This window comes from Psammomys obesus, unplaced genomic scaffold, assembly GCF_907164565.1.
Source record: "Psammomys obesus unplaced genomic scaffold, mPsaObe1.curated_primary_1811, whole genome shotgun sequence".
In the NCBI taxonomy this organism is placed as follows: domain Eukaryota; kingdom Metazoa; phylum Chordata; class Mammalia; order Rodentia; family Muridae; genus Psammomys; species Psammomys obesus.
The window spans coordinates 2,548,598-2,559,089 of NW_026590407.1; the positions used below are offsets into that span (position 1 = coordinate 2,548,598).

The 10,492-nt window shown below is 41.0% G+C and overlaps 1 non-coding gene across 1 annotated transcript; it reads left to right on the forward strand.

The window, feature by feature from the left end:
- The first annotated feature begins 1,037 nt into the window (after positions 1-1,037).
- On the forward strand, positions 1,038-1,180 carry LOC129676783 (small nucleolar RNA SNORA48). The gene has a single exon (XR_008720124.1). It is a non-coding gene; the product is annotated as a small nucleolar RNA SNORA48 (small nucleolar RNA).
- The last annotated feature ends 9,312 nt before the right edge of the window (positions 1,181-10,492 follow it).

Consider the following 10,492-nt stretch of genomic DNA (forward strand, 5'->3'; position numbering starts at 1 on the left):
ATATGATGAAACTGTGAGGAAATCATGAAATTTTCAGGCAAATGGTGGGACCTAGAATCGATCATCTTGAGTGAGGTATCCCAAAAGCAGAAAGATACACATGGTATATACTCACTCATAAGTTGATATTAGACATATAGTATAAACATATTAAAATCTGTACACCTGGAGAAGATAAAGAAACCTAGGGAAGATGCTCTGTCCTCATAAGATAGGATAAATATACTAAAATCTGTACACCTAAAGAAGCTAAACAAAAAGGAGGACCCCGGGTAAGATGATCAATCCTCACTTAGAAAGACAAATGACATTGGATGTAGGAGAAAACAAATAACAGGACAGGAGCCTACAGCACAGGGCCTCTGAAAGACTCTACCTAGCAGTGTATCAAAGCAGATATTAAGACTCATAACCAAACCTTCGACAGAGTGCAGGGAATCATATGAAAGAAGGGGGAGTTAGTAAGACCTGGAGAGTACAGGAGCGCCACAAGGTCCAAATATATCAGGGCACAGGGGTCTTTCATGAGACTGTTTCTCCAAACAAAGGCCATATATGGATATAACCTAGAACCCCTGCTCGGATATAGCCCATGGTAGCTCAGTGTCCAAATGTGTTCTCTAATAAGGGGAACAGGGACTATTCCTGACATGAACTCAACGGTGAGCTCTTCAACACCCCTCACCCAAGGGAGGAGCAGCCTTGCCAGGCCACAGAAGAAGACATTGCAGCCAGGCCTGAAAAGACTTCATAAGCTAAGGTCAGATGATGGAAGGGGAGGAGGACCTCCCCAATTAGTGGACTTGGAAAGGGGCAGGGAGAAGATGAGGGAGGGAGGGTGGAGTTGGGAGGGAAGGAGGAGCTATGGCTGGGATACAAAGTAAATAACCTGTGACTAATATAAAAAATAAATAAATAAATTTTTAAAAAGGAAAAATATAAAAGATCCAAAACTATAAATCATATATACAAAACAAAAGTTCATAGAACTTTACCACAAAAAAAAGAAAGAAAAAAGAGAAAAAGTAAGAGAATTTCCCCCCCGGCAATGGGCAAAAAGACACCTTGGTGGCAGTGTTGTTTTTATATCAGTCAAGGGCAGAGCAGATGGCAGTCCTTTGTTCATCCTAGCTTGATGCTTGGCTTGGTGCCAAAGCTGTCTTATGCCTAGGACTCATAAATATCAAACCAAATCCAGGCATTGCAGCACAGGAGGAGGAAAACAGACAGAGACCTGCATTCAGACATGCCATGTGATGCAGGCAGGGGATGATGCCCACAGACTTGCCTTCCACCCGATGAGATAGGTAGGCCATAGACACAGAGTCCTGCCAACCACCATGCAGCACAGCAAGGGATGAGGAATACAGACAGACCTGTAGACCACCATGCCATCCACAGACCTGCCCTCCCATGCACAGAATATGGAGGCCATAGACTCCTACTTACCACTACACCTCTCAGTGCAAAGAGAGGATATCACCCAGAGGTTCACCAGCCCAGTGGCCAGCCTGCAGCAGGGGCCATCACAATGTGCAAGTATGTAGCTGACAGATGAAAAAGAAAGAGAAGTGGAGCAGCTTGAACATTAAGAAGAGAGATGGAACTGGAGACTCAAGGGTGGAAGGGAGTAGCCTGTTGTGAATGGACAGCCCCACCACATAGGACCATGGTGAGGTCCCAGCCCAAGTTACTGCTGAGGGCCATATCTGGGTCTGTGGCTACACAGTGACAAGGATTGGTGTTGATATCCGTGGCTCATATTACCAATGGAGAACACGGGGACATTGTTGGTCAGTTAGTCACTGGATACCATGTGGATGTCCAGGGGTTGTGTAGAACTGGGCTGTGCAGAACTATGTAGTGAGGGCCCCACCCCTTACTGGTTGCAGCACTCAGGAGAGTGGGCCCTGCTCCTCATAGTGGATCTGGCCCTGGTGGTAGAGGTGTGGGTGAGCCAGCCCTGAGGGTTTGAGTGTGGGAGAGTTGATTCTAGCAGTGGCAAAACTGGGTCATGAACAAAGAAGATCTAGCCCTGTCCCTCATTAGCTGCAGTATTCAGGAGGGCAGGCTCTGCCAGAACTGACTCTGCTGGTGAGGGTACAGCCAGCCCTGAGGGAGCAATTGTGGGAGAGATGGCCCTACTTCTTTGCTTGAACTGACTTAGGCAGGGGGAGATAACCTCTGGCCCCTCCCCCTCACCACTGGAAGCAGTTGGGAGACCTGACCCCAAGGTCATGAAAGAGAGTTAGCTGTTCCTGCCCCTCACCAGTTGCAGCACTGGGGAGAGTGAGCCTTGCATCTTGTCTGGGTAGCACAGTAGGGCTGTCCTGGCCAAGAGGGGGTTAGCCAGCCCTGAAGGAAAGCATGAGGGAGAGCTGACCCTGCCACTCATCTTCAATGAAATGGAGTTGGTGCATGGGAGCTGCCTTCTTCCCCTTGACCTTTGACACCTGCGCTAGTTGGGAGATCTGGCTCCAGGGTCATGAGAGTGGGGGAGCTGTCCCTACAGCACTTGGGAGAGTGAGCCCTGAACCTCACTTCTGCAGCACAGTAGAGCTTGCCCTGGTAGAGGGGGTTCAGGTGAGCTTGTTCCTAGGGAAAGAGTACAGGAGAGCTGGCCCTGGTTCTTGTCTGCTGTAAGGTGGCATAGCAAAGGTGATGCCCTTCCCTCTCTCTTGCTCTGTGTCATGGTGATCCTGCAGCTTTGGATCAGCAAGACTGGTACTTTCATGTGTCCCAGCCATTCAAAGATGGTATAGATTTGGGGTTAGGCTAATTCAGAGCTCTAGATCTGACCACTTACAGTTTTTGGTAGAGCTGGCCAAGAAGGCATAAGAGCTGCAGAGCTAATCCTACACCTTCACTGGTTTTAGCACTCAGGAGAGAGGGCCTGCACCTCACTGGGCAACACAGTGGAGCTGGTCGTGATGGTGAAGGCATGGTTGGGCCATCCTGAGAGTGTGAGAGCAGAACTGTCTACACACCTCACAGGCTGCAGCATTTGGGAGAGTGGAGCTGGCTCTGGAGGGGTGGGTGTGGGTGAGCTGCCCCAGTGGCATGAGTGAAGGAAAGCTGACCTTTCTTCCTGCTGGTGGTGGCATTGGGAGCTTAGTTGGAGTACTGCTGGAGAACTCACCCTTGTCATATGGATAAAGGAGAGCGGGTGTGCTGACCAGCTCAGCTACTACCCAGCCTCAGATGCATGACTGAGTTAGCCTATCCCCAAATCTATACTATCTTTTTTTTTACTTTTTTTAATTAATTACACTTTATTCACTTTGTATCTCCCCTGTAGCTCCCTCCCTCCTTCCCTCCCAGTCCCACCCTCTGTCTCCCTTCTCCACCCATGCCCCTCCCCAAGTCCACTGACAGGGGAGGTCTTCCTCTCTTTCCTTCTGATCCTAGTCTATCAGGTCCCATCAGGACTGGCTGCATTGTCTTCCTCTGTGGCCTGGTAAGGCTGCTCCCCCCTCAGGGGGGAGGTGATCAAAGAGCAGGCCAATCAGTTCATGTCAGAGACAGTCCCTGTTCCCATTACTATGGAACCCACTTGAATACTGAACTGCCATGGGCTACATCTGAGCAGAGGTTCTAGGTTATCTCCATCATCTTTAAATGGCTGGAATATGTGAAAGGGCCAGTCTTGCTGATCCAAAGCGGCAGGATCTTCACAACACAGGGCAAAAACAAGATAACCAGGAGGTGTTTTAATAATGAGGATGCAATATTGATGGTGTCACAGAAGCCGGAGACCTTGAACCAGAGCAATGGCTCATTGCAATGAACGTTTGCATGTGAAGATATGTGGACAGAGGGATATAATGTGGGACACACTGCCACAGCACAGCTTCTAGGATGAGATGTTTTCTTTCCTTTTTTAATTTTAATTTATTAATTTTACATCCTGTTCATAGGCCCTTCTGTTCTCTCCTCGCCATCCTATGCTTTTTCCATGTCTTTCTGATCCCATCTTCCTTACCTACCCAACCCAGCATATAAAGCATCAGGGCTGTGTGCATCTTCTTCCCCTGTGGCCTGGCAAGGTAGCCTCTGCCAGGGGAAAGTAATGAAAATACAGGCATCAGAGTCTATGTCAGAGTCAGCCCCCTTTTCCTTTCCTAGGGAACCCATATGAGGACCGAGTTGCTCATCGGCTACATCTGTGTAGGGGGCCTAGGTCTAGTCCATGCATGGCCCTTGGTTAGTGCTTCAGTCTCCATAGGACTCCCTGGTTCCTGGGTAGTTGGCTCTGTTGATCTTCTTGTGGAGCTCCTGTCACCTCCAGATCCTTTTCTCTTTCAACCCACTCTTCCACAAGAAGTTCTAAGCATCATCCAATGTTTGGCTGTGAGTCTTAGCATCTGTTTCGATTAGCTACTGGATGGAGCCACTCAGAAGACAGCTATGCTAGGCTTCTGTCTGCAAGCATAGCAGAGTATCGTTAATTGTGTCAGGGTTTGGCTGTCAGTCTCAGTTTGGACCATTCATTGGTTGGACATTCCCTCAATCTCTACTTAATTTTTGTCCCTGCACATCTTGTAAGCCAGGTAAGTTTTGAGTAGATGTGTTTGTTGGGTGGATTGGTGTTACCCTCCCTCCACTAGAGGTAGTGTCTAGTAAGAGGGTGGCTTCTTCAGTTTCCATGACCCCTGTTACTGAGCATCTCAGCTAGAGTCACCCTCATATCCTCCCAGGAGCTTGCCCTGTCATAGATCTCCAGCTTGTCAGAGAGAAGTCCCTGCCCAAGGTTTCTCTTCTTTCTGCAAGTTCTTTGTCTTCCCAGCCCCGCTCTCTCCAGTTCTGATATCGACCCTCATTTCTCTCTGTGCTCCCTCTCTAACTCAGTCCCCTCTCTTCAACAGTTCTGCTGTCTATTCTATTTCCACTTCTTAGTGGGAGTTAAGTGTCCTCCCTTGGGTCCTCCTTGCTACTTATTTTCTTTGGGTGTGTGAGTTGTAGTTTGATTTTCCTATACTATATGACTAAAACTCACTTAAAAGTGAGTATATACCATATGTGTCTTTCTGGGTCTGGGTTACCTCACTCAGGATGATCTTTTCTAGTTACATCCATTTGCCTGCAAATTTCATGATTTCCTTGTTTTTAATAGCTGAGCGGTATTCCATTGTGTAAATGTACCACAATTTCTTTATCCATTCTTCTTTGGTTGAGGGACATCTGGGTTGTTTCTAGATTCTGGCTATTACAAATAAAGCTGCTATGAACATAGTTGAGCAAATGTCCTTGTTGTATGTTTCATTGAAATGAACATTTGCAAGTGAAGATGTGTGGACAGAGGGATGTAATTTGTGATACACTGTGACATACTATAGCTTCCACAATGAAATGTTTTCTATGCTTTGTTTTTTTGTTTGTGTGTGTCTGTGTTTTATTTTGGGGGGAGGGGTTGCAAGAGTGAAGGGCAGATATGAGGGGACAGGGACATGAGCGGGACTGGAGTGCATGTTGTGAAACTCACAAAGAATCAATAAAAAGTTTTTTAAATAGAAAGAAAATAATTTTAAGGTTTGTGAAAGGCAGTTTACTCCTCATTACATGGGGTTTTGTGTTACCTTAAATGACTCCAGTTAGGAAAACACACAACTGTTTGATGGCTTCCCTTTAATGAAAGTAATTTCCCTTGAGAATATACTGTTTTTGCATTGTTCAGTCACAATTTTTCTCAGTAGTTTTAGAAAATACAGAAAAAAAATTTCTTCCAGGTCAAACTGGGAGAGTTTGAGTGTCATTTTTTTTTGAGACAGTGTCTCTCTACATAACCCTGGCTGTCCTGAAACACACTATATAGATCAGGGTGTTTTTGAACTCAGAAATCCACTATTCACTGCCTCCCAAGTTCTGGGATTAAAGGCATGCATCATCATGCTCAGCCCTGTGTGTCATTTTAAAAATTGCTGTGGGTATGGCACAAGAACAGACATGCAAACCATGGAACAAAATGGATGACCCAAACAAGTGTATATGTAATGAGAGCCATCTGACATTTGACAAGATTTTTTAAAAAATAGGTTGAAAAGATAGATGAAATAAAAACAGCTAGGAAGTGTCTCAAAATTTTCCATTGTTCCTAGAAATCAGGGAATTCACATTAAAACAACTTTGAGATTTCATCTTACCTCAGTCAGAATTGCTAAGATTAACAAACAAAAAAAAGTGTTGGAGAGGTTCTGGGGACAAAAAAAACCTCTTCAAACTGGTCTAACCACTTTGGAAATCAGTGTGGAGAATTCTCAAAAGACTAAAATGTAATCTACCATATGACCCAGCTCTAACACTCCTTGTTCATTGCTGGCTGTTCTATTCACAATACCTACAAAATGAAAACAACCTAAATGTCCTCCAACTAATGAAAGCATAATGAAAATTTGCTGCTTATACACTATGGAATACCATTCAGCTTGAGAGAAAAATAAAAATTTCAGGAAATGGACAGAACTCGAGAAGACAATATTGAGTGAGGTAAGCCAGACCCAGAAAGAAAAACATTGAATGTTCTCTCTCATCTGAGGCTCCAAATTTTCAGATTTGTGTATATAAGCTGTAATAACTGCAGACACCAGGAGAGTTTTTTTTTTTTAAAGATTATTAGGGGTGGGGTGAGAGAGGATATAATAAGAAATGTGAAGTGAGAAAAGGAAAAAATGAAGAGGGGTGCTTTGATTGGGAAGATGAGAGGGAGAAGGGATAAGTAACACTAAGGATATTTTTAAAAGTCTTAAGGAAATGTATTTTATATTTACCTAAAATTAGATATATGTAAATGTATGTGTATGTATAATTTAAATAAAATTATGCCACTTAGATTGACAGTGCTTCCTCCAAGAGCTACAGACCAGCTAACAAATTTCCAGCAACCTGACATAATAAAGTTCTTTTAATGCTTTTGGTTGCGGAAGTTAAAGAGCCTCCAAGACTAATATAGGCTATTGCAGTTCTTCTTGCTTACTTGCCAGAGGAAGAAGGTAAGCTGCTACTGCTGAAGACACCATGTGCTTCAGACACAGATATCAGAAGATTCAAGCTGGATCTGACCTGAAAACCTCCCTGAGGACTAGCTTTCATAGTACAAGAAGGTGCCATGTACGCTGTCAAAGGTGAAAGCAATCAATAGTCCTACGCAGTTGTGATGCCTCTGAACCACAATATGATTTGGTTAAATTCACTCAAAAAGACATAGACTCAAATTGTATTAAATATAAAACCCAAATTCCATTAAATAACAAAATGGAAGAAGATGAACCAGAAGAAACTAGTAAAAAGAAAACAGATGTCACCTTGTCAATATATGATGGACTAGAATTTTAGATAGAAAGGCCTGAAATAGGAAAAAATAATATATAATGTTAATAAATTATAGTTTTTTATGTAATTAACAAAATAGTTTCAAATACAGAGTGGAAAACATATGGACTCAATCTTTGGTATTCATGAAGGATTGGTTCATGATTCCTCTGAAGATATCAAAACCTTTAGATGCTCAATTTCCATCATATAAAATATTTGTTTATAATGTATGTGAATGATCATGTCTATTTTAAACTTTAGATTATTTATACTACCTAACAGCACCGTAAATGCTGCATAGTTAGTGGTTATGTTGTATTGTTTAGAGAACAGTAGCTAGAAAAGTCTATATATATTCAGTACAGTCACAATATTTTCCTTCCATCTGAATAAAGTTGAATCTGTGAATGTGGAATCAATGAGTTAGAAGGAACAACTGTCAATACAAAGAAAAATAGTATATCTACAATCTTTGTTGAAAAGCTTAATGCAGTTCATTATCCAGCAACCCAGAGATTAGGAAGTTTATTCTGCTAGTAACAACATTGTAAACAACAGAAAATATTCTTTGCAAGTATATGTCGCTTATAAACTTTGCCTGTGTGTGAGAACACACTTATTCAACAATGAAATCCTTCCAGTTTCTAAGAAAAACAAAACAAAATGATTATCTGAAGTACCATATTTATTGTTCATAATTTATTTATTCAAGAATAATTTATTGAGTGTCTATTAAGTTTTAGGCTCTGCTTTATGTGATGGTGAGTAAGAGAAAGTGCCCCTGTTTTCAAAAGGCTAATATATTACAGAAAGGAATTAAATGAAACATGGACAAAGAGGTGATAAATCTTGAATGATAATGAAATTAAATGATGTCATAAGCACTGGAAGGGTTTTTGTTTTGTTTTGTTTTTTTATGTGGCCCAGGCTGGGCCTAAACTCTTTATATAACCCAAGCTGACCTACTACTTGAGATACTCCTACCTCTGGTACAGGTATGTACCACTATCTCTGTTAGGTTACATAATTAAAGAAAGCTTGGAAGGTATGGTGACATAATATGATGAAATAAAATTAGACATTAACACACATACCAGTAACCTGACTTTATAAGAAATGCAGATGGGGCTGGAGAGATGGCTCAGAGATTAAGAACATTGGCTGTTCTTCCAAAGGTCCTGAGTTCAATTCCCAATAACCACATGGTTGCTTATAACAATATATAGTGTGATCTGGTGTCCTTTTCTAGTGTGCAGGCAGTATGCTATATAAATAATATATAAATCTTAAAAAAACAAAGAAATGCAGCTGTTAATACTGTTCATACCTGTGAGATGACATTAGGGTCATCAAGAGTCTATACTCACATATGTATTTGAAAACAAGAAAATTAAGATAAATAAGTGTAATAAGCATTTATCTCATTAATATAGCAGAAAATAATAAAAGGAATTTCAAGAAACAGGAAGGACATAATAAAGATAAAATGAAAATAAAAAGAGAAACAAAATTATAGTCTATTGACTAATTTAGACTGAGTTTATTTGAGAAATTTTGGCAATTGGGACTAAGAGAAAAAGACAATAATCAGCATTAAAGACTGTAATTGCATATGTGGAAGACAACTGAAAAAATATAAGGAAGTACAAATTGCGATTTGATTTTTGTAGCCCTGGCTGTCCTAGAACTCACTATGTAGACCAGGCTGGTGTGAAACTGACAGATATTCACTTGCCTCTGCTTCAACAGTGGTGAGATTAAAAGCGTACTCCAGCACACCTGATTAAAAACTCACAAGTTTTTGCCAACTTGAATCTTCAGACAAAAATGAACCATTCATTATGAAAACATCATCATCAAAATTGACATAAGTAGTAAAAAACAAAAACATGGAGCTGGAGAAATGGCCCAACAGTTAGGAATACCTGCTGCTCTTCTGAAGGACAGGAGTTCAGTTTCCAGCACCCACATTGGTGACTCATTATCAACTGCAACTTCAGCTCCAGGGAATTCAACCCCATTTTTGGCCTATCTCAGGCACCTGCATGTACATGCAAATACATACACGCATGTAAAAATAAACAATAAAATAAATAAAAAAGAATTTAAAAACTGAGTAGAAAAATAAACAATAAAGAATATCTTCCCCAAATGAAGATTCAAAGTGTGAAAGGAAGATGTCCCAAAGGTTGAACTCCCAGACCTACCTGCCTCATGTGCACAAGGCCCATGGAGATTTACCAGATGGTGTTGCCACTGCTTCTTTCCAGCCTTGTTTCCTCATAAGTGTCATCATTAGTGGGCAGCACATGGCATCAGGAATGTGCAGATGGAATGTAAGAAGTGTAGATAAAGTATCTCAATGCTAGTCTCCTCCTCCTTGAATTCCTCCTTGAGCTCAGCCTGGGAGCAGTGGATGACTCCAAATTTATCATTAGGAAAACTTTTCAAACTTTTAAGGAGTAAAAAATTTTCTTGTTATATAAATTATTTCTAGACCATAGGATAAAATTCCAATTAGTTTATTGTAGATGATATCCACATTGAAAAAGTTTAGTACAACAAAAGAATACTATAAACTGACTTCGTCAGTGAATACCTGCCAAATTATGAAATCAAATATTAGCTAGTTAAAATCCAATGGGATGTTTAAAATTATCATTACCATCTAAAGTTTAAATAGGTAATTCAAATGTGGTAAAATTAAAATGCACAACATTTTAATATATATATTTTTAAATATATATATATATATATATATATATATATATATATATATATATATATATATATATATATATAAACAGGAATAAAAAAGCAGGAGTAGGGTTGAGGGAGGGGAGACCTAACAACAGCAATAAAGCCCTAAGACAAACAAAACACCCTAAGGAGTGGAGTGGAGGCCAGCAGCAAGGAAAAAAGAAAGCAGCACATTCCACTGGCATCTTCAAAAAGTCCCAGCTCTAAAACAAAATGAATCTGGAGTGGAAAGTCTGAACTTTGCCTTCACCTTTTAGAAGCTCTGGATTCAATTTAACAGGTAAAAGAGTAAAAGACAACAGATCTAAGGAAAAAGAAAATACCGTAAAGAGCACATGGAAATGTCCGGTAAGTACTGTGAGCTATAAAGCAATTTAAGTTGAATATGGACTTAAAACAAGAGCTCAATGCCAAGATGTGAAAA